This window comes from Thalassophryne amazonica, chromosome 6, assembly GCF_902500255.1.
Source record: "Thalassophryne amazonica chromosome 6, fThaAma1.1, whole genome shotgun sequence".
Taxonomy (NCBI): Eukaryota; Metazoa; Chordata; class Actinopteri; order Batrachoidiformes; family Batrachoididae; genus Thalassophryne; species Thalassophryne amazonica.
Genome location: NC_047108.1, coordinates 96,813,241 through 96,837,699, shown reverse-complemented (window position 1 = coordinate 96,837,699; position 24,459 = coordinate 96,813,241). Strand labels below are relative to the sequence as shown.

General features: G+C 42.7%; 1 protein-coding gene across 1 annotated transcript in view; it reads left to right on the top strand.

Moving 5' to 3' along the window:
• Nucleotides 1-10,324: 10,324 nt before the first annotated feature.
• The window catches only part of LOC117512706 (protein kinase C and casein kinase substrate in neurons protein 1-like), a 98,647-nt gene continuing 84,512 nt past the window's right edge, over nt 10,325-24,459 (top strand). Inside the window, exon 1 of the mRNA XM_034172887.1 lies at nt 10,325-10,410. The gene's annotated coding sequence lies outside the window, so the exon portion shown is untranslated. The remainder of the gene's footprint in view (nt 10,411-24,459) is intronic.

Below are 24,459 nucleotides of genomic sequence, written 5' to 3'. Positions count from 1 at the left end.
AGCCTCTTTTCACGGTTTTAGAGTATCCCAGAATCCTCTGCTGGGAAGGGAGGCTTGATAATGCCTCAGCTTAATGCTAACTTTAACATTGAAAATGCCATAGACATGCTAACGCGTTAGCATTGGTCCCGTTTTTAAGTTATAAAATACACCTATCAACTGTTTCAGAAGACCATAACAGGTCGGTTTAACATAAAAAAGGTAAATATTACTCACAGACATATGCTCTTTAGGGTTGTAGCGGGGAAAAATTAAGATAAAGCTAAATAAAACAAAGAACCAGCGAAGCAGCAGATCGAAGATCAAAGCACTGCTTCATATGTTCAAGGTTCAAAGCAAAGCCGCACTCCAGAAACGGTTGATTATACAGACCCGCTGCAGGGACTATAATCAATGTAGAGAAATGATCATTTTCCTGGCAAACACCCCCAAAAACAACACCCACTCTGAAGGACTGATAAGGGAATCGTTAAGCAAAAAGGCTATTGATGTATAATTTTTTAAGGATACCCGAAAAGAACCGGTTCCTGACACACAACCCTAACAGCAACACGCTTTTTTTTTTTCTTTTTTATAAAACTCACATTAAAGACCCACGATTATCTTAGTTAAACACTTAAATACATATTTTGGTTGAACGCACCTCCATAACAACACAATGTTGCAAACAAGTTGCTTGTTGCTTGTCCACTCCACCACCCGCAAACTTTTGTTTACACTGACAACAAAATCTCGGCCTCCCCTGCAAGAACGTGATTACGCATGAGATTTGACACCGTAAAGGCATCAATAGTAAAAGTGTTAACTTGTGTTGAAATTTGTTTCAGTCTTGGATCATTTTAGAATCAGGTCTTGTTTCATTTAGCTTATATTCAAAGTCTTTCTTTTTCAGTTCACATTACATTCAGGTAGCATTTCAGTTAGCTAAAGTTTACACTGTTTCATTTTCAGTACATTAGATTCAGGTAGCATTTCAGTTAATTATGTTCAAATCTGTTTCAGATCATTTTAGAATCAGATAGTGTTTCAGTTAGCTTATGTTCAAAGTTAATTCATTTTCATTTCTCTGTAGATACAGGTCGCATTTCAGTTAGCTACATTATTTCAGGTTCAGTACATTAGATTCAGGTAGCGCTTCAGTTAGCTTATGTTCAAAGTTAATTCATTTTCAGTTCTCTGTAGATACAGGTCACATTTCAGTTAGCTACGTTGTTTCAGGTTCAGTACATTAGATTCAGGTAGCACTTCAGTTAGCTTATGCTCAAATCTGTGTCAGTACTACGCTAGCTTGTTGTATGCCGCTGTCAAGGATACTGGGTAATGGGGGTAGGAACAGGAAAAGGTAAAGCCAAAGTACTTCTTGGGTCAAAAGCGGCACAACCAGGCTCTGTCTCATTTTGATGGTTCCTTAGAAAGCGGCTGGTGTGTGTGTAGTCTTTTTTCCCCCTGAAAACCAAGGATACAATGGGTGCATCTTATGCAGCCCAAGCAATGCCATGAGTTATTACACAGTTTTTCCCCATAAAAAACAACCAGTAAAAAAAGGACATTTTTGAGCTGTGTGACGGCCCCGCCGTCTTGTAGCGGGGCGGGCCCATAATCAGGGGCACCTGGGCCCGGTGTCCCTGTCTCTTATTTAAGTGGGCCCAACTAATTCATTTTGTTCTCTCCCTCTCTCTTTCTAGGACGTCTCGCTGCGCCGACCGGTAACAGAGAGCCTTTTTGCACAGCTGCACATCTTTGCACCTTTTAATTTATTGACTTAAACTATTGTAAATAAATACTTCTATTTTTATAATCCTCTCGTTTGTGTCTTCTCCTTGTCACTGTCCTCTGAGCCATGGGCACGTGACAAGAGTGGGGGCTCGTCCTTAAAATTTAATTTTTGTAGTCAGCGCGTTTAGTTTTTGTAAATTTATTTGGTTAAAGTTTGTTTTTAGGCCTGTTTTTGTGTTGGGGCTTTGCTGCTGGCTGATTATACATGATTAGAATCCGGTGCGCACCTGCTGATTGCGCGTTCATTCGTTTGTTTGTTTGTGGGGACACGCGAGAGGTTTGAAGCCAAATTGTGTGTTTTTTGATCCGAGGTGAAGGTAAGTGCTGTCTCGTGCTGCATGGTGTTTTGGAGTCCTTCGTTAGGCTTTAGTGGCTTTTCTCATAAGGAGATTTGCCTGCTTTTGTTTTGTGAGGGCAGCGGTGAACGTGGCTACAAGCTTTGGCTTGGGAGCGCGTCCGTGGTGTTCTGGGGGTTGTCAGCTTGCTGGTCGCTGCTCAGACCCATCGGGTTTTAGCGCATAAATACCCACCATATGAGACCGCAAGAAGACTAAGTTAAGCAGGTAGATTTGGGTAAGTAGTTCAGGGCGGGGGACTCCGAGGGACGCGCTGGCCCTCAGCCTCGGTTATGTGAGATTGGCAGTTTGCATTCAGTTCGGTTCACATTACTTTTTTTTTGTAACCATGGTTTCTGTTTCGCATTTTTTTTTTTCCACTCCTTCTGAAAGTTTTTTGGAAAACTGTCAAAAGAAACACTTATTGCAGATAGCTAAACACTACGGCATTACAGTGGGAAATAATACACGCAAAGATGATGTTACAGATATAATCACTGCTGCGCTCTTTAATAAAGGCGTCCTGAGAGGGGGAGAGCAACAGTTGGGTTTTTATGTTAATTCTAAACCCGAGTTGTCTGTTTCGTTTGATGGACTGAGTTTTGAGCAGCGTAAGGAATTAATGTTGCTGCAAATTGAACAAGAGAAAAGCAGAAAAGATGCTGAACTTCAATTGGAACAAATGAGACTGAGAACTGAAGCTGAAAGAGGTTCAATTGGAACGTGTCAGACAAGAGACTGAAAAAATGAGATTGGAATTGGAACACTATAAATTGAATTTGATTCGGGATGTAAGGTTATGGGTGAGGTGAGTGAAGAATCATTTTCCTCTGCTGTTTGTAGGCCTGCTCCTAACGCGTTTGATGTGGGTGCTAGTCTGCACCTAATGCCAAAGTTTAATGAAAAAGATCCAGATACTTTTTTCGTTCTGTTTGAGTGCATTGCAGATGTTAAAAATTGGACGGATTGTGATAGAGCTTTGTTGTTGCAGTCCGTGTTTACTGGTCGTGCCCAGGAGGCTTATTCTGCGTTGAGCGCTGCAGAGTGTCTGGATTATGCCAAAATAAAGGCTGCGGTTCTAAAATCCTACGAATTAGTCCCAGAAGCTTATCGCCAGAAATTCAGGAATTTTGAGAAAAATGAACGTCAAACTCACGTGGAATTCGTTATTTAGATTTAACCTGTCAATTTAATCGTTGGTGTTCTGCTTTGAATATTGACACTTTTGAGGGTTTGTCAGAGTTGATGATCTTGGAGCAGTTTAAGAAATGTATTCCTCAGCATGTAGCTACTTATGTTACTGAACAGAAACCCAGCACCGCTCTGAAGGCAGCTGAGCTGGTGGGTGAAACTCTAGCAGGTGTAATTACTGTCAAGCAATGGGCCACTGGAAGTCTGTGTCCTGTGCTCAAGTCTAAAAGCAGGCGTAAAATGTACGTACCTTCAGCTCCTGCTCTGTTAGCTTCACACAATAAGTCCAGGAAAAAGTTCGATAAAGCTTTTGCTCCTTTCATCCATGATGTGTATGTGTCCATTGTGGGGAGCGAGCAGCGTGTTCATATTAAGATGCTGCGTGACACAGGGGCTAAACACTCATTTATAGTGGCTTCTGTGCTTCCATTCTCCTCTGCTACAGAAACGGGTGACTCTGTCCTTATGCATGGGATGGAGCTGGGTGTGGTCTCCGTGTCGAGGCACACAATTATGTTAGAATGTGGGTTTATTAATGGTCTGGTGATTGTAGGCGTACACCCCGCTCTGCCGCTTCCTGGGGTTTCATTGATTTTAGGCAATGATTTGGTTGGTAGTGCGGTGTGGCCGAGGTCTCCTTTGCCGTGGTGACCCCTGAGCCATGCGCATCGTCTCTGTTTGAAGAGCAGTCTCCAGAGGTGTTTCCGGCTTGTCGTACGCACGCTCAATTTCATGCGTCTGAGTCGGATGTGCTTGAGAGCTCAGTCTTGTTGCCCGAGCTCCCCGCATCTGTCTCTGTGAAGGAATGGAGTCCTCATCAAAAGTCTGATCCAACTCTTTCAGTTTTATTTGAAAATGTTCTTCCAGGTGACAAGGTACAGAGTGCTGCTGTGAGTTGCGATTGCTTCCTGTTCGTCATTCTGGGGGAAAGTGAAGTTTGCTCTTTTACGTCCTGCTTATTGTCCTTTACAACACTGTTTGTCTTCTTTGTTCCAGACTAATATATATCAGATGTCTGAAATTTGGTTTGCGTTTTGTAATTTCTACCATGGTTCTTTTGTAATTTACTGCCCCTTACCAAAAACCAAACCATTGTATTCCTCATGTTGGATTTATTAAAAGTCACAACAAAAACCAAGCCTGGGACCCTCACAGACAGTGTCTATCTTGTGAAAGGCCCCTAAAATTAGAGGTTGGAGGATCGATCCTAATATCGATAATATCAATACCAATGCTGTATATTGAGCTTGGAGGTGTTGATTAGAGGTGGGCGGATCGATCCTAATATCGATACCAACGCTGGTATTGATATTGAACGATCTTCGTGTAAAAAGATCAATACTCTGTTATGTTTCGGACGGGGTCGGAGCACCGACCCAGCGTTTGAAAGGACCCAGCATAAAATAAGCAGAGCACGGTTCAAAGGATAACAGAATTTAATAAACATAACAGTGAGTGACGTGCTAAACAACTAAAAAGTCCGCGGTCTGGTGAGGTGGAAACACGGCACGCTCTCAACAGCGCAAACGGTCCGGAGCCACAGCAGTTCGGACCCAGGGACCCCGCCGACACCCCCCAGGTGGCCGCGACAAACCAAGTCTGTGAAGAAAGAAAACATGGAGGCGAGTCCAACTCCACACAGAGAGACACAACTCAAAGGTGCACGCAATCAGCAAACACTTCCTGGCTTAAATCTATACATCAGCTTCTCACCCTGCAGGCATGGAACAACTCAGTTCAAATCTCCACTGCAGCAGAAGCTGATTAGACAATTAGCATAACGTGACAGCTCAATAACACAAGGTGTGAGGGACACCAAATCCACTGTCATTACTTCATAAAAGTCACCAAAACCAAATTACCTCAGGAAGTGTGCTGAAGAGCGTGAGACCTCACCCAATCCTCCTTCACAGACTGTGGCGTCAAACCTGGAGCGGTCTCTGCGTCCGTGATGGTGAGATTGTTCTCCTGACGTCGATCTCGCACGTCTGCTCACAAGGTCGAGTCTCTGGCAATCACACACTGTGCATTCAAGGTTTAAATGCAGCAATCTCTGATCAAGACAGAATACACCACAGCTGTGAGTCCTGATGACCTGCATGTGAAAACAAGCCTCAGGTGTTCAGGGTGAGGTCCTAATACTCAGCCACTCAGTCCTGAATGCGTACCACCTGGTGGGAGAAACAGAAAACAAAAACCAAGCCAGCCAAACACCCCAGCCCACAACATACTCAAGCTTTTTTTCTCTCCCGCACGCACTGACTGCTGTGCACGCAGATTCATCAAAGTCTACTCTCTGTCTGTAAGAGCAGCGCTGCACTGTCACACAACACGGAGCAGGGCACCTTTGTATTGTGGTTTGTCAGCCCTCTACCTCAGGAGATATTGTTTTAAGTTGTGTTGAGTGATATTTCCATCTATCCATTTTCTTCCGCTTTATCCGGAGTCAGGTCACGGGGGCAGCAGCTCAAGCAATGCCGCCCAGACCTCGCGATCCACACACACCTCCCCCAGCTCCTCCGGGGGAACCCCAAAGCATTCCCAAGCCAGCTGAGATGTAGTCCCTCTAGCGTTTCCTGGGTCTTCCCCGGGGCCTCCTCCCAATGGGATGTGCCCGGAACACCTCTCCAGCGAGGCGTCCAGGGGGCATCCGGAAAAGATGCCCGAGCCACCTCAACTGACTCCTTTCAACGTGGAGGAGCAGCGGCTCCACTCCGAGCTCCTCCCGAGTGACCGAGCTCCTTACCCTATCTCTAAGGCAGCATCCAGCCACCCTGCGGAGGAAACTCATCTCGGCCGCTTGTACTCACGACCTCGTTCTTTCTGTCATGAGCCAAATCTCATGACCATAGGTGAGGATCGGAACGTAGATCGATCGGTAAATCGAGAGCTTTGCCCCCCTACTCAGCTCTCTCTTCACCACGACGGTCCCATACAGCGACCGCGTCACTGCAGATGCTGCACCGATCCGTCTATCGATCTCATGCTCCATCCGTGATATTTTTGTGATATTTTTTTAAACAAAAATGTTGATTGTGATAAAGTATTTTGTTGTCACATACAAGGTTTGGCAAAATTCTGTCCTAGGTGTTTTGGATCCTTTGGGTCTATGAAGCTTAAATATGAAAAAAGTATCTGTATCAATACTGGCCCTGTATTTACTTGGTATCAGATCAATACCAAAATTCCCGGTATCGCCCACCTCTACCTAAAATGAGTCATACAACACTTTTTATACCTTGTGGGCGTCACAGTGGGTGTGGTTTAGTCTGAAACTTGCACATATGATGGAAGTGAAATTTAACTCCTATATTTCTCAAACTTCCAAACAAATAACACAAACACTTGATAACTAACATAGAATAAGGAATTAGCACAGATATTAAATTCCACGCAGATTCAACGTAGCACACACGGATTATTTGGAATATTTATAGGTTTTCAGGGTCTCATGCATGCAGCCTTTTTGTTAACGTGATGTAAAGCATAAAAATGCACATTTTTGTAGTATGTTAATTTGCAATTGTCATGTGGATTCTGTATGTTTAGACTGCAGCAACTCTCTGGCGTGCAAGGGATTGGGATATCTCAATAGGGTGAATATGTAAATACTATATGCAGTCTACAGTGTTTCTTCAGTTTGATTGTGATTTAAATATCAGTGTAAGTAAGGTTTATGAAACTCTTATCACAGATGAACATCATAAAGTGCTTCCCAAAAATCACAACATATCAAACTATATAAAAGACATAAAAATGTAAAATAACAAAAACCATTTTAATGCAAAGCTTGTCTGTGTAAAAGTAAATGGTAAATGAACTGCATTTATACAGCGCTTTTCCATTTGCATCAGACGCTCAAAGCGCTTTACAAATAATGCCTCACATTCACCCCGATGTGAGGGTACTGCCATACAAGATGCTCACTACACACCGGGAGCAACTAGGGGATTAAGGACCTTGCCCAAGGCCCCTTAGTGATTTTCAAGCTGGGATTTGAATCGAGGACCCTCTGGTCTCAAGTCCAACGCTTAACCACTAGACCATCCCCCGGCACCACACCAAACATGGTGGACAACCTTGAAGGTGTCACCATCCATATGAAGGTGGGCTGTGGCCAAACAATACTAAATTTATCAAAACGTCAATGAGTGGAGTCAGTCAGTTGGGTCATAATTTAAGTTTTTCGCTTGAATTTGCACCAGAATTGGCATACATATGTCTGCGTCATTTGGAATTGCCTAGGTAATTTGCCAAAGATTATTCATTTGGTTCAAGGTCATTGTAGTCAAAGGCCAAAATTTAAGTTGGTCACTTCACTTTGCACCAAATGTTTCACAAATGTATAGTCTGGGTTTGGAATTGCCCAGCAATTTCAAATTTGCCAGAGCTCAATCACTGGGGTCAAGTTTACTGACTCCAATGATTAGGTTAGGTTGAGGATAAGGTGCACGTCTGTTTGTTGCCCGACTCTTCCCAGGTCGTTTTCCCGATTTCCACCAAACCCGGTATGAAATTGGCATTAAATTTTATTTGGGCAAAGATCAAAGTCAAGGAGCTTGATTTTTAATAAGTGTGCCACATTTGTACACTGAAGACGCACAAAAGTGTCTTCAGCTGCTTTTTAAAAGAGCCACTGGAGTCTGCAGAACGCAGTGACCGAGGAAGTGTTCCAGAGTCTCTGTGCTGTTGGCCAAAAAGCATGAAAAATTCCCATGAATTTTAAAACGAGTGTGTAGGACCATCAGCAACCTGATGACCAAAGGGCCCAGGAATTAGGCTTCCTCAACAGGTCGGCGATATACTGGAGATGCTGTTCGTGATATTATATTTAAGTAAGTATTGGAGGAGTGGGGTACAATTAGTTATATCTAACAGCTAACGTTGGCTTATCTAGCGGGCCTTAGCAACGTTCATCGTAGCTTACAAAATAGTTGGTTCTTTTGTGTTTGATAACCCACATTAATTCATACTTTTGCCCACATTTATTTTATATGCATTTGTTAATACAGTTACTGTAGGTTTAACTACGCTATTAAGATAGGATAAAATTTATTGAACTCACAGAGGAGAAATTCATGTTATACACTCAACAAAAATATAAATGCAACACTTTTGGTTTTGCTCCCATTTTGTATGAGATGAACTCAAAGATCTAAAACTTTTTCCACATACACAATATCACCATTTCCCTCAAATATTGTTCACAAACCAGTCTAAATCTGTGATAGTGAGCACTTCTCCTTTGCTGAGATAATCCATCCCACCTCACAGGTGTGCCATATCAAGATGCTGATTAGACACCATGATTAGTGCACAGGTGTGCCTTAGACTGCCCACAATAAAAGGCCACTCTGAAAGGTGCAGTTTTGTTTTACTGGGGGGGATACCAGTCAGTATCTGGTGTGACCACCATTTGCCTCATGCAGTGCAACACATCTCCTTCGCATACAGTTGATCAGGTTGTCAATTGTGGCCTGTGGAATGTTGGTCCACTCCTCTTCAATGGCTGTGCGAAGTTGCTGGATATTGGCAGGAACTGGTACATGCTGTCGTATACGCTGGTCCAGAGCATCCCAAACATGCTCAATGGGTGACATGTCCGGTGAGTATGCCGGCCATGCAAGAACTGGGAAATTTTCAGCTTCCAAGAATTGTGTACAGATCCTTGCAACATGGGGCCGTGCATTATCCTGCTGCAACATGAGGTGATGATCTTGGATGTATGGCACAACAATGGGCCTCAGGATCTCGTCACGGTATCTCTGTGCATTCAAAATGCCATCAATAAAATGCACCTGTGTTCTTCGTCCATAACAGACGCCTGCCCATACCATAACCCCACCGCCACCATGGGCCACTCGATCCACAACACTGACATCAGAAAACCGCTCACCCACACGACGCCACACACGCTGTCTGCCATCTGCCCTGGACAGTGTGAACCGGGATTCATCCGTGAAGAGAACACCTCTCCAATGTGCCAAACGCCAGCGAATGTGAGCATTTGCCCACTCAAGTCGGTTACGACGACGAACTGGAGTCAGGTCGAGACCCCGATGAGGACGACGAGCATGCAGATGAGCTTCCCTGAGACTGTTTCTGACAGTTTGTGCAGAAATTCTTTGGTTATGCAAACCGATTGTTTCAGCAGCTGTCCGAGTGGCTGGTCTCAGATGATCTTGGAGGTGAACATGCTGAATGTGGAGGTCCTGGGCTGGTGTGGTTACATGTGGTCTGCGGTTGTGAGGCTGGTTGGATGTACTGCCAAATTCTCTGAAACGCCTTTGGAGATGGCTTATGGTAGAGACATGAACATTCAATACACGAGCAACAGCTCTGGTTGACATTCCTGCTGTCAGCATGCCAATTGCACGCTCCCTCAAATCTTGCGACATCTGTGGCATTGTGCTGTGTGATAAAACTGCACCTTTCAGAGTGGCCTTTTATTGTGGGCAGTCTAAGGCACACCTGTGCACTAATCATGGTGTCTAATCAGCATCTTGATATGGCACACCTGTGAGGTGGGATGGATTATCTCAGCAAAGAAGTGCTCACTATCACAGATTTAGACTGGTTTGTGAACAATATTTGAGGGAAATGGTGATATTGTGTATGTGGAAAAAGTTTTAGATCTTTGAGTTCATCTCATACAAAATGGGAGCAAAACCAAAAGTGTTGCGTTTATTTTTGTTGTGTGTGTAGTAAACTGGAGTTTCTAGCAGGTGATAGAATGCTGAAAGACAAAAGTGCTGATTCATTGTATGAGTCTTGTCGCTTTTGATGCTTCCAAAAGCGATTGTGGTGTTAAAACTCAAAATCAGCTTGTTAGTAGTTGCAGCTATACTAGAGACAGTACTGGAATTTATTGGTTATTTGTAACTTCTGATACATTTGTGGGTGGTTTATTGCTTTATCTTTATCAAAGATAACTTTTCAGTTATCTGATTATCTGTTATCGAAGTTAATTTTTTGGTTATCTGTGCCCATCACTGATTGCTTTTAAGATTGTGTGTGTGTGTGTGTGTTTGTCCACAGTTGACCTCCTGCAGGGGACAGCAGCGCTCTGTCAGATTTATGGAAACCTGAGATCTCATTGGTGGAGAAGGTAAGTTCATGTTTTGCTTCTCTTTTCTGACAATCTGTTTGTGACCTTTGTAGCCTTGGTTATGTGATGTCACATCATAACAGCAGAAGGACAACATGCTGCATTTGTGTGGACAGGTTGAATAATGCTGGTGTCACCGACTGAACGGTCCCCCTAAAAACTGGTCCCCCCCGATGACGCGGTTCACGGATTAACACCTTGTTTCTGCTTCAAACTGCACTCCGGTCATCTATCTCAGCGACAGATATCTGAAGCTTTTGTACAACAATCATTTCCACATAAATTCAACATTATTTCATCACAAAAGCTAGCTGATGCATTTACTGCGCGTCGGTCGTTTCAAAGCGTCACGGAATTTTGTCAAGTTTCTGCTAAAAATGGCCTCATTTCTGCTTAAAACAGACTTTAGAATGATTTAAGAGGTTTTACTTTTATCATCTGCTGGTTAATAATCCCATTAATCCATTTGATCGCTTTTAGGTGAAGAGACTCCATCTCAGACGTGCTGCTGTGGTCCAAAATGACGCATGTGCAGATGCAAAAGGTGGACCGATTTTTAGGGGTGAATTAATTGCTTTTTAGCCTAACTAATCATATTTAATGAAGGGTTTCAGTTTGGTTTGATCATTTTTGTTGGTTATTTTTGCCTCTTTGTTGGATTGTTCTTTTCATAATCATAGGAATCCAAAGTCTAACCCCTGTAATTTTATATCTAACGTCTCTTCGTGTTGTGCCGGATTACTTTTATGTTTATCTGGGCCTAGCTTCTGATCCCGTTGTCTTTCTTCATTAGCAATATTTTGATTCTTAACCTCTTTATTCTTGTTTTTACGAGATTTTAGGTCATCAAGAACTACTCTTACTGTTTTGATAACACTGGAAGAGTTCACTTTCCCGTTTGATCCCTAAACAGGGAAGTTAAGCAGCTGTATGCTTGTGGGTTTTGTTTTGTTTTTGTATTTAACCGATCAAAGCACAATGGCCCAGTTAGATTGCACGAAGAAGCTGATGTGTTATTAGCGTTGGTTGCAGTTGCAACTTCAGTGCTTGTGCTACTAGATCTGAGGGCTGCGTTTCTTACAGCTGCTCATTGTACATTGTTAACAGAACTGAAAACTATTCTGGTCTCTCTGGTCAAGTACATTCATAGCTGAGGATGCAGTGTGTTGCCATTTGTATTTCGGCTGCCCCCAGGTGTTCAGGGTCGCCGTAGCATCCAGTACAGAACTGCATGGAATATGGCAAAAGTTTTATACCAGATGCCCTTCCTGACAACTCCATTTCTACACGCAAAAACACACACAGCTCTGGGTCTTCCTAAGTAGTCTCAGAGCCAAGTCCGAATCAGGACCTCCTCTGCTTCACTTCTGAGATCCGGCAGGGTCAAGTGTACACAAAGCAGGATGGCTGCTCGGTAAAATACAGTGTGTGCGCTCCATAATAATATTATCTCTGAAGTTTTATCAGTGAGGTATGGGGTTCCACAAGGGTCGGTTCTGGGTCCATTGTTATTTTCTGTCTGTAGCACCTCTTGGGCAGATTATATGTAGGTATGTGTTTAATATTCACTGTTATGCTGATGATATTGTTGGATGCCATCATTTTACTTTTTGAATGCTAAGAATATGGATAAGTGCTATATAGGCCCTGAGCACTTATCCCTAGATTCCAAAGAGATTATTATTATAGATGGTGTAAGACACAGACACCTATGCATCTATGATCATTTAACATTATCTCTGGGTGACTGTGTGATTCACCAATGAAGAATTCAAGATCTTTTTTTTTTTTTTTTGCATTTAAGAGAGGTTTTGAGGGAAGCACGGTGGAATAGTGGTTTGCACTGTTGCCTCTCAGCAAGAAGGTCATGGGTTTGATTCCCACCTGTGGCCTTTCTGTGTGGAGTTTGCATGTTCTGCCCGTGTTTGTGTGGGTTCCTACTGGGTGCTCCAGCTTCCTCCCACATCCAGAGACATTCAGGTTAGGTGGACTGGAAACTTCAAGTTGTCTGTAGATGCGCGTGCTGGTGTGAATGTGTTTGTTTGTCTATATGTGGCCCTGTGACAGACTGGCGTCCTGTCCAGGGTGTACCCTCCCTCACGCCCTGTGACTGCTGGGATAGGCTCCAGCTCCTATGAACCTTAATGGGACTAAGCGGTTGAAGATGAGTAAGTAAGCTGAGCTTTGACTTCATGCAGTTACAATTCCTGTTTTTTTTTTTGTTTTTTTTATCATTTCTGAGTCTCAGGTGTTCAGTTCTGTCACCAGCCTCACTGTACAATCATCCTCTTGCTGTGTAACTGGTGTCTACAGAGAGTATTAGACGTGGGTAAAAATAGGGATGTAAGGTGATTACAGCCGAGACATTTAGTTGATGGCATTGTTTGTGTTCTGATAGGCTTGTGTTACTCATACCTTTCTGCCATGATCACACTAATTTTGTTACATCACATCGTTCAGATGCTCAGTGCATCTATATTGTTCACAATGTCATAGTCATTCTTTATATATGTGCATGCGAGCACAGGCTCATTTTGTAGCAGGAGTCTAAACACATAAAAGAGACAAAATCAATCAATCAATTTTATTTATATAGCGCCAAATCACAACAAACAGTTGCCCCAAGGCGCTTTATATTGTATCACTAAACTGTGATACAGTAAACTGAATGTGAATTGATGGGACACATGCATCCATCAATGCTTAATAGTTATCATGATTGTGCATTGAACTGTACAGCTAAAATACAGCGCATCCAGAAAGTATTCACATTTTGTTATGCTACCCCCTTATTTCAAAATGGAGTAAATTCATTTTTCCCTCAAAATTCTACTCACAACACCCCATAATGACAGCATGAAAAAGTTTTGTGGATTTTTTTTCCAAATTTATTAAAAATAAAAAAACTAAGAAATCACACATACAACGTACATACGTATTCACACCCTTTGCTCAATACATTGTTGATGCACCATTTACAGCCTCAGGTCTTCTTGAATATGATGCCACAAGCTTGGCTCACCTGTGTTTGGGCAGTTTTATCCATTCCTCTTTGCAGCACTTCTAAAACTGCATCAGGTTGGACGGGGAGTGTCGGTGCACAGCCATTTTCAGATGTCTTCAGAGATGTTAAATCGGATTTAGTTCTGAGCTCTGGCTGGGCCACTCAAGGACATTCACAGAGTTGTCCTGAAGCCACTCCTTTGATATCTTGGCTGTGTGCTTAGGGTCAATCTCCTGTGGAGAGGTGACACGTTGGCCAGTTTCAGGTCAAGAGCGCTCTGGAGCAGGTTTTCATCCAGGATGTCTCTGTACATTGCTGCATTCATCTTTCCCTCAAGCCTGACTAGTCTCCAAGTTCCTGCCACTGAAAAACATCCCCACAGTATGATGCTGTCACCACCATGCTTCACTGTAGGGATATTGCCTGGTTTCCTCCAAACATGACGTCTGGCATTCACACCAAAGATTTCAATCTTTGTCTCATCAGACCAGACAGTTTTGTTTCTCACAGTCTGAGAGTCCTTCAACTGCCTTTTGGCAAACTCCAGGTGGGCTGCCATGTGCCTTTTACTAAGGAGTGGCTTCCGTCTGGCCACTTTTCCATACAGGCCTGATTGGTGGATTGCTGCAGAGATGGTTGTCCTTCTGGAAGGTTCTCCTCTCACCACAGAGAAATTCTGGAACTTGGACTTTGTGGCCATCAGGTTCTTGGTTACATCCCTGACTAAGGGCCCTGTCCCACTGGGGAGAGGATTAATTGCGAATGAGTTGAGTATACAAAATACGGGCGTTCGTTGTCGTCCGCAACAAAAATGGCCAAAAATGACAAATGTCCCAGTATGAATTACGGATATATTAATAATATATAGTGAATATATGATGAACAATCACGGTTATATAACGCATGTAGTGAGGAAACTGATCCGACACATTCCTTCACAGCTTGGACTCCGGCAAGAACGGTCGCATTCCTCCCCTCTCCTCTCCTCCTTTCTGCTCTCTATCTCTGCTCCGACCTTCAAAGTTTCAGCTTCAGATTTGGATTAACTATGGAATTGTTCAGCTGGTCTCTCAACGCCATTGACACCATTTGTTTTTGACAAGGAGATCAGGGTTTGTGGACCCTGCATGCCCAGATGGAACCTACTCAGCGGGCTTTGCTCTCGACAGCTGAGAATGGAGTGTGACATGTGGCTCCACTCTCTGTGGAAGACGTTGAGGATTCATTCGTATTCGCTTTATGGTGGGAGGTTTGGTGCTGAAATGGTTTGTGCGCTGCCCTGACCCACAGGAATATTAGCAAGACGGCTGCTTCCAGAATTTTGTCCCCTCATCAGTCCATCATAATTAATGAGTTGGGCAATGCTGTGTAATCTCAGACTGCGTGAACTCTTGAACTCAAATGCAAAATGGATTCAATCTCGTAACAAATCACTGCATTGCAAAGGAATTGTACTGCTGAGGAACGGAGAATATTCTTCATAAATTTGGACTCTTGACGGTCAGGGGTGCAGTAAATAGAATTCTGTATCTCTCCGCCAAACATCAACATGGCAGCCTTATCGGCTCCTGAAGGCCAAATTCCCTGCTCTTCCCCTAGAAGGATCTACAGCCTTGGTGAAGGAATTCGCCCCCCCTTCTCACCCCCCCCAGCCTGCTGTTGCTTAGCAACATCAGACTTTACACACACACACGGACAGAAACTGTCAGGCTTTACACACACAAGGACAGAAATTGACAGAAATTTAACTCATCTGCACACGACGCATGTCTCCATCCCTATTACCCCCCATGTGTCTCCACTCCCCCCACCCTGGCTTCCTCCTTGCCACCTCGAAGGCAGCACTTTTTTTTTTTTTTTTACTGCTGCAGCCTTCAACCCCCAGGCTGGGCGGCGCGGGCCCCTCCTGCTGCGGCCTTCACCCACTTTGCCTCAATTCGGAAGACGGACTACTTCAAGTTCAGTGCACATAAACAATGTCAAATGTATATGTGTTGTCTTTAATTTTGATGTGTGCCATTATTACGGTAAACGAGTAATAATTGTGGACTAATTGCTGTATCTTGTCTGAGGTAATTGGAGCGTAAACGTAATTGCCCTTTTATGGGATCAATAAAGTTGTCTGAAGATTATCATGGCAGTATTACAGGCGTATTACGAATGCATAGCGCACGTGTTGCGCGTGCACGGCATCTCAATATGGGCCAATTTTGTGCGCAATCCATACGCAAATCCTTCTAAACACCAGTGGGACAGGGCCCTAAGGCCCTTCTCCCCCGATTGGTCAGTTTAGACGGATGGCCAGCTCTAGGAAAAGTCCTGGTGGTTCCAAACTTCTTCCATTTACACATGATGGCCACTCTGCCCATTGGGACCTTCAAAGCAGCAGAAATGTTTCTGTACCCTTCCCCAGATTTATTAACCTCAAGACAATCAATGTCAAATGTGTATGTGCTGTCTTTAATTCTGATGTGTGCCATTATTACGGTAAACAAGTAATAATTGTGGACTAATTGCTGTCTGAGGTAACTGGAGTGTAAACATAATTTCTCCACTGTGAAATCATTAAAGTACTTGTATATCTCATCTTAATCCTGTCTTGGAGGTCTACAGCCAATTCCGTTGACTTCATTCTTGGTTTGTGCTCTGACATGCACTGTCAATGTGGGACCTTATATGTAGACAGGCGTGTGCCTTTCCAAATCATGTCCAATCAACTAAATTTACCCCAGGTGGAATCCAATTAAGCTGCAGAAATATCTCAAGGATTATCAGTGGAAACAGGATGCACCTAAGCCCAATTTTGAGCTTCATGGCAAAGGCTGTGAATACCTATGTACATGTGATTTCTTTGTTGTTTTTTTTATTTTAATAAATTTGCAAAAATCTCAACAAAAAAGCTGTCATTATGGGGTATTGTATGCAGAATTTTGAGGGAAACAATTAATTTCATCTATTTTGGAATAAGGCTGAAAAATAGTGTGTAGTGCTGCAGATACTTTCTGGGTGCACTGTATACCACAGCCTTAAAAGACACAATATTTCTGCCACTTCCAATGCAGTCCTTTCATCACTCCTTAAGTAGATAAGGATCCTTCAAACATCCAAAGAGAGAGAACTAACGATCGTCTGGAGACAAGCAGACTTTTATGATTCAGAGAGAGATTTAAGAAAACCTATAATATAAATATAATTTCCTGAACACATCTCGTTTGTTTTATGGACAGATTTTTAACCCTAAGAGTATATATTGATCATAACACATCTTGCCTTTTTAAAACAAAAGAAGGTATTTGAATGAAAAACATCTCGAAGATCAACAAGAATTCCATTTGCTGTACAATAAACTCTTTCCTGGATTAATGACAATCTTTGATGACTTACTTAAAAATGTATTTCTGGTAGTCACTCATTGCTTATGAAAAAAAATGTAACTTCTGAAGTATTCGCAGTATTACGAAATTATTATAATTTGATTACCATTACTTTTGGAGTATTTTAAGTATTTCCAAATGAGTAATTCATCCAGCGTTGAAACATCTGGGGTAGCTTCAGAGAAGGGAGCAGTCAGTTTTCAATCTGCAGAACTCTGGTGTAGAGGCAGGTTTACATTGAAATTGAAAATACACTTAATTGAAACATGAATTATGAAAAAAAAACTCTCAAATATTGAAAAAAAAAAAAAACTTTTACATGCATGTGAGGTGGGGTTTTTTTTATATTTAACTGCAATAGAAATGGTATTTTGGCAATTATAGGTCACATGACATACAGAGAGTCACATGACTTTCTAAAATACATGGTGTGGCCCAAGGAAGACACCAAGATCTTCAAAGCCTATATAAAGTGAAATCTTGATCCAGAATTCAGATCGGGATCCAGATCACCTCCAAAATGCAGTGGAGTCTTCCATGGCCTAATATCTATCTGTGGTGCAAATTTGATTAGAATCTGTGAAGTAGTTTTGATGTAATCAAAGCAGAATAAAGCAGAAAAACATTTCCATTGTGATTGGTTCCGGAGCACAGCGGTGTTCTGCTGTATCTGTTAGCTGTTTGAACTGAGCTGTTTGAGTTCTTTAAATTAAGTCTTTTTCAAGACTTTTTTACTTTTTTTACTTTTTCACCGTGCTCCAACGCCTAAGGAAGACCTCTAACGGTCGAAGCATCGCGACGGAGCTCTTTTATCAGCTGGCCTTCATCAGCGTTGGCAGGCTAACTAGCTTGCTAACGCTTTCGTTTTTATTTTTGTTTTATTTTTTAGCACTGTTGTCGTGCTGCTCCACAGCTTGCCTAGTGGATTTTTATTTTATTTTAGCACTGTTGTCGTGCGTTACCTGTGCTGCTCCACAGCCTGTTCAGTGGATTTTTATTTTATTTTTTAGCACTGTTGTCGTGCGTTACCTGTGCTGCTCCACAGCCTGTTCAGTGGATTTTTATTTTATTTTTAGCACTGTCATGTGTTACCTGTGCTGCTCCACAGCCTGTTCAGTGGATTTTTATTTTATTTTTTAGCACTGTTGTCGTGTGTTACCTGTGCTGCTCCACAGCCTGTTCAGTGGATTTTTATTTTATTTTAGCGCTGTTGTCGTGCGTTGCCTGCGCTGCTCCACAGCCTGTTCAGTGGATTTTTGTTTTTTGGCACTGTTGTCGTGCGTTACCTGTGCTGCTCCACAGCCTGTCCAGTGGATTTTTATTTATTTTTTACCACTGTTGTCGTGCGTTACCTGTGCTGCTCCACAGCCTGTCCAGTGGATTTTGATTTTTTTTTTTTTTTTTTTTTTTTTTGGCGCTGTTGTCGTGCGTTACCTGTGCTGCTCCACAGCCTGTCCAGTGGATTTTTATTTGGCGCTGTTGTCGTGCGTTAACTGTGCTGCTCCACAGCCTGTCTAGTGGATTTTTATTTTGTTTTAGCACTGTTGTCGTGCGTTACCTGTGCTGCTCCACAGCCTGTCCAGTGGATTTTGATTTAGCACTGTTGTCGTGCGTTACCTGTGCTGCTCCACAGCCTGTCTAGTGGATTTTTATTTTGTTTTAGCACTGTTGTCGTGCGTTGCCTGTGCTGCTCCACAGCCTGTCCAGTGGATTTTTATTTTATTTTATTTTTTAGCACTGTTGTTGTGCGTTACCTGTGCTGCTCCACAGCCTGTCTAGTGGATTTTTATTTTATTTTAGCACTGTTGTCGTGCGTTACCTGTGCTGCTCCACAGCCTGTCTAGTGTCGGATTCCCTGTTTGGGAATCCGCTAGCTTAGCGTAGCTACTAGCTCTTAGCCGTTTTAGCATGGCGGCTTCTCCTGTCTCTCCCGTACTTTTCTGCTCTGGGTGTGAAATGTTTAGTTATTCCTCGGCCTCTTTTAGCAGTAACGGTACTTGTAATAAGTGCAGCTTATTCGTAGCTTTGGAGGCCAGGCTGGGCGAATTGGAGGCTCGGCTCCGCACCGTGGAAAATTCTACAGCTAGCCAGGCCCCTGTAGTCGGTGCGGACCAAGGTAGCTTAGCCGCCGTTAGTTCCCCCCTGGCAGACCCCGTGCAGTCGGGAAGGCAGGCTGACTGGGTGACTGTGAGGAGGAAGCGTAGCCCTAAACAGAAGCCCCGTGTACACCGTCAACCCGTTCACATCTCTAACCGTTTTTCCCCACTCGACGATACACTCGCCGAGGATCAAACTCTGGTTATTGGCGACTCTGTTTTGAGAAATGTGAAGTTAGCGACACCAGCAACCATTGTCAATTGTCTTCCGGGGGCCAGAGCAGGCGACATTGAAGGAAATTTGAAATTGCTAAGGCTAAGCGTAAATTTGGTAAGATTGTAATTCACGTCGGCAGTAATGACACTCGGTTACGCCAATCGGAGGTCACTAAAATTAACATTGAATCGGTGTGTAACTTTGCAAAAACAATGTCGGACTCTGTTGTTTTCTCTGGGCCCCTCCCCAATCAGACCGGGAGTGACATGTTTAGCCGCATGTTCTCCTTGAATTGCTGGCTGTCTGAGCGGTGTCCAAAAAATGAGGTGGGCTTCATTGATAATTGGCAAAGCTTCTGGGGAAAACCTGGTCTTGTTAGGAGAGACGGCATCCATCCCACTTTAGAGGGAGCAGCTCTCATTTCTAGAAATCTGGCCAATTTTTTGGGATCCTCCAAACTGTGACTGTCTAGCGTTGGGACCAGGAGGCAGAGCTGTGGTCTTATACACCTCTCTGCAGCTTCTCTCCCCCTGCCATCCCCCTATTACCCCATCCCCGTAGAGACGGTGCCTGCTCCCAGACCACCAATAACTAGCAAAAATCTATTAAGCATAAAAATTCAAAAAGAAAAAATAATATAGCACCTTCAATTGCACCACAGACTAAAACAGTTAAATGTGGTCTATTAAACATTAGGTCTCTTTCTTCTAAGTCCCTGTTGGTAAATGATATAATAATTGATCAACGTATTGATTTATTCTGCCTAACAGAAACTTGGTTACAGCAGGATGAATGTTAGTTTAAATGAGTCAACACCCCCGAGTCACACTAACTGTCAGAATGCTCGTAGCACGGGCCGGGGCGGAGGATTAGCAGCAATCTTCCATTCCAGCTTATTAATTAATCAAAAACCTAGACAGAGCTTTAATTCATTTGAAAGCTTGTCTCTTAGTCTTGTCCATCCAAATTGGAAGTCCCAAAAACCAGTTTTATGTTATTATCTATCGTCCACCTGGTCGTTACTGTGAGTTTCTCTGTGAATTTTCAGACCTTTTGTCTGACTTAGTGCTTAGCTCAGATAAGATAATTATAGTGGGCGATTTTAACATCCACACAGATGCTGAGAATGACAGCCTCAACACTGCATTTAATCTATTATTAGACTCTATCGGCTTTGCTCAAAAAGTAAATGAGTCCACCCACCACTTTAATCATATTTTAGATCTTGTTCTGACTTATGGTATGGAAATAGAAGACTTAACAGTATTCCCTGAAAACTCCCTTTTGTCTGATCATTTTTTAATATTTACATTTACCCTGATGGACTACCCTGCAGTGGGGAATAAGTTTCATTACACTAGAAGTCTTTCAGAAAGCGCTGTAACTAGGTTTAAGGATATGATTCCTTCTTTATGTTCTCTAATGTCATATACCAACACAGAGCAGAGTAGCTACCTAACTCTGTAAGGGAGTTAGAGTATCTTGTCAATAGTTTTACATCCTCATTGAAGACAACTTTGGATACTGTAGCTCCTCTGAAAAAGAGAGCTTTAAATCAGAAGTGTCTGACTCCATGGTATAACTCACAAACTCGTAGCTTAAAGCAGATAACCCGTAAGTTGGAGAGGAAATGGCGTCTCACTAATTTAGAAGATCTTCACTTAGCCTGGAAAAAGAGTTTGTTGCTCTATAAGAAAGCCCTTCGTGAAGCTAGGACATCTTTCTACTCATCACTAATTGAAGAAAATAAGAACAACCCCAGGTTTCTTTTCAGCACTGTAGCCAGGCTGACAAAGAGTCAGAGCTCTATTGAGCTGAGTATTCCATTAACTTTAACTAGTAATGACTTCATGACTTTCTTTGCTAACAAATTTTGACTATTAGAGAAAAAATTACTCATAACCATCCAAAGATGTATCGTTATCTTTGGCTGCTTTCAGTGATGCCGGTATTTGGTTAGACTCTTTCTCTCCGATTGTTCTGCCTGAGTTATTTTCATTAGTTACTTCATCCAAACCATCAACATGCTTATTAGACCCCATTCCTGCCAGGCTGCTCAAGGAGTCCTACCATTATTTAATGCTTCAATCTTAAATATGATCAATCTATCTTTGTTAGTTGGTTATGTACCACAGGCCTTTAAGGTGGCAGTAATTAAACCATTACTTAAAAAGCCATCACTTGACCCAGCTATCTTAGCTAATTATAGGCCAATCTCCAACCTTCCTTTTCTCTCAAAGATTCTTGAGAGGGTAGTTGTAAAACAGCTAACTGATCACCTGCAGAGGAATGGTCTATTTGAAGAGTTTCAGTCAGGTTTTAGAATTCATCATAGTACAGAAACGGCATTAGTGAAGGTTACAAATGATCTTTTTATGGCTTCGGACAGTGGACTTATCTCTGTGCTTGTTCTGTTGGACCTCAGTGCTGCTTTTGATACTGTTGACCATAAAATTTTATTACAGAGATTAGAGCATGTCATAGGTATTAAAGGCATTGCGCTGCGGTTGTTTGAATCATATTTGTCTAATAGATTACAGTTTGTTCATGTAAATGGGGAATCTTCTTCACAGACTAAAGTTAATTATGGAGTTCCACAAGGTTCTGTGCTAGGACCAATTTTATTCACTTTATACATGCTTCCCTTGGGCAGTATTATTAGACGGTATTGCTTAAATTTTCATTGTTACGCAGATGATACCCAGCTTTATCTATCCATGAAGCCAGAGGATACGCACCAATTAGCTAAACTGCAGGATTGTCTTACAGACATAGACATGGATGACCTCTAATTTCCTGCTTTTAAACTCAGATAAAACTGAAGTTATTGTACTTGGCCCCACAAATCTTAGAAGCATGGTGTCTAACCAGATCGTTACTCTGGATGGCATTTCCCTGATCTCTAGTAATACTGTGAGAAATCTTGGAGTTATTTTTGATCAGGATATGTCATTCAAAGCGCATATTAAACAAATATGTAGGACTGCCTTTTTGCATTTACGCAATATCTCTAAAATCAGAAAGGTCTTGTCTGAGTGATGCTGAAAAACTAATTCATGCATTTATTTCCTCTAGGCTGGACTATTGTAATTCATTATTATCAGGTTGTCCTAAAAGCCTTCAGTTGGTTCAGAATGCTGCAGCTAGAGTACTGACGGGGACTAGCAGGAGAGAGTATATCTCACCCGTGTTGGCCTCCCTTCATTGGCTTCCTGTTAATGCTAGAATAGAATTTAAAATTCTTCTTCTTACTTATAAGGTTTTGAATAATCAGGTCCCATCTTATCTTAGGGACCTCGTAGTACCATATTACCCCATTAGAGCGCTTCGCTCTCAGACTGCGGGCTTACTTGTAGTTCCTAGGGTTTGTAAGAGTAGAATGGGAGGCAGAGCCTTCAGCTTTCAGGCTCCTCTCCTGTGGAACCAGCTCCCAATTCAGATCAGGGAGACAGATACCCTCTCTACTTTTAAGATTAGGCTTAAAACTTTCCTTTTCGCTAAGGCTTATAGTTAGGGCTGGATCGGGTGACCCTGGACCATCCCTTGGTTATGTTGCTTTAGACGTAGACTGTGTTTCATAATTATTGTATGGCCTTGCCTTGCAATGTGGAGCGCCTTGGGGCAACTGTTTGTTGTGATTTGGCGCTATACAAGAAAAAAGTTGATTGATTGATAATCTTTCAAAGCCTTTATAAAGTGAATTCTTGATCCAGATCACCTCAAAAATATAATGGGTTCTTCCATGGCCTAATATCTATCTGTGGTGCAAATTTGATTAGAATCCGTGAAGTAGTTTTGATGTAATCCTTCAAAGCCTTTATAAAGTGAATTCTTGATCCAGAATCCAGATCCATATCACCTCCTTTTTTTTTTTTTTTTCTAGCTTGCACTCGGCTGAGACGGACGTATTTTCTCTTCTCTCCCTCCCTCCTTATCTTTCCTGCTTCTGTGGCATGTTGTCTGTGAGGCTCCAGTTTTTGCTCTTCTGAAAAGTGACAAAAATGGATTTGTTAAACTGGTCTCTGAACGCAATTGACACTATTTTTTCTACAAGACATTCGGGGGCGGAGGACCCGACCTGTCCTGCCGGGATGAAATGTGATGGGCTACGTGATGGACTCGTGGAGGAGATGGCAGGTCATGTGCCTTTACACGCTGTCTGTGGAGGACGTCGAAGGTGTGTATCTATTTGGCTTGGGAGTGACCGGCTTTCTGCTGTGTGGCGCGGGCATAGTGCTGGTTTACTGGAAAATTAAAAAAGTGGAGGCTGTTTTGATTGGGCCGTCCAGATTGCCCCACTTGATTGATTCGATTGGAAAGACAGTGACTGCTCAGTCGGCGGGTGTTAACCGCACATTGGAAACCATCTCTGGGTGGATTGCAGCGCTGGAAAACTGCCTTGACCGTCAGTAAATGACCACATCTCCTTTCTACATTCAGATGCATTGAGAGCCACTTTGTTCTCAGAACTGTGGAATCTTTCAGGCGTCTGCTAATCAGACATCATTTGGCTTCCCCAAGACAGCTGCACTTCAAGGCAGCTGCGATAAAAAACCTCCAAGAAGATTAAACACTCAAGCCTCGCTTCCCTGGTTTCCCCCTCCCTCAGCTTCTCCAGCTCTGACGTTGACTGTGAACAGTGGACTGCTCAGAGAACCCCCCTCCCTTCCAGGATTCAGTCATGGCCGTTGTTTAGCACCAAAAAGGGCTGCTACCGGAGTGTTCTGATAAACTGGACTTTCAAATCTCGGCTGTCGTCCTGTGTTCTTGTTTGTCTGTGTGTTTACTGTTCTCTGTGCTGATAAGTTTTTTCCTCATTGTTGTGGCTTCTCGAAGGCAGCGACCTTGAAGGGTTTTTTTCTCTTCCTTACCTTGTGTGTGCTTTTTTATGTGTTTATGTACCAGGCCGGCTTATGTCTGTTACGTGTGTGTTGTTTGTCTTTGGGTCGGTCATGGTTTGCTCAGCCCTGCTGTGACCTAAAGCAGGGATGTACATCTAGAGCTGGTCCCCGGGCGCCTTATGGCGACTTCTGCTCCTAACTGGCAATTAGGATGGGTTAAATGCAGTAGACAAAATTCATTGTGCAGGGAACATGTTCCTTTGTGCATATGACAATAAAATTATTTTGAATCCTTGAATCCTTTTGAAAATATACTGGGTTCTTCCATGGCCTAATATGTATCTGTGGTGAACATTTTGTCAAAATGTGTGCAGTAGTTTTGACGTAATCCTGCTAACAGACAGTCAGATCAATAAATAAATAAATGCTGATGATTTTATTACGTCCTTGGGGAAATGTAAAAACTGAGAAAAATAAACATTGGCAGATGAGCATCGACCTTCAAAAACATTCCTTT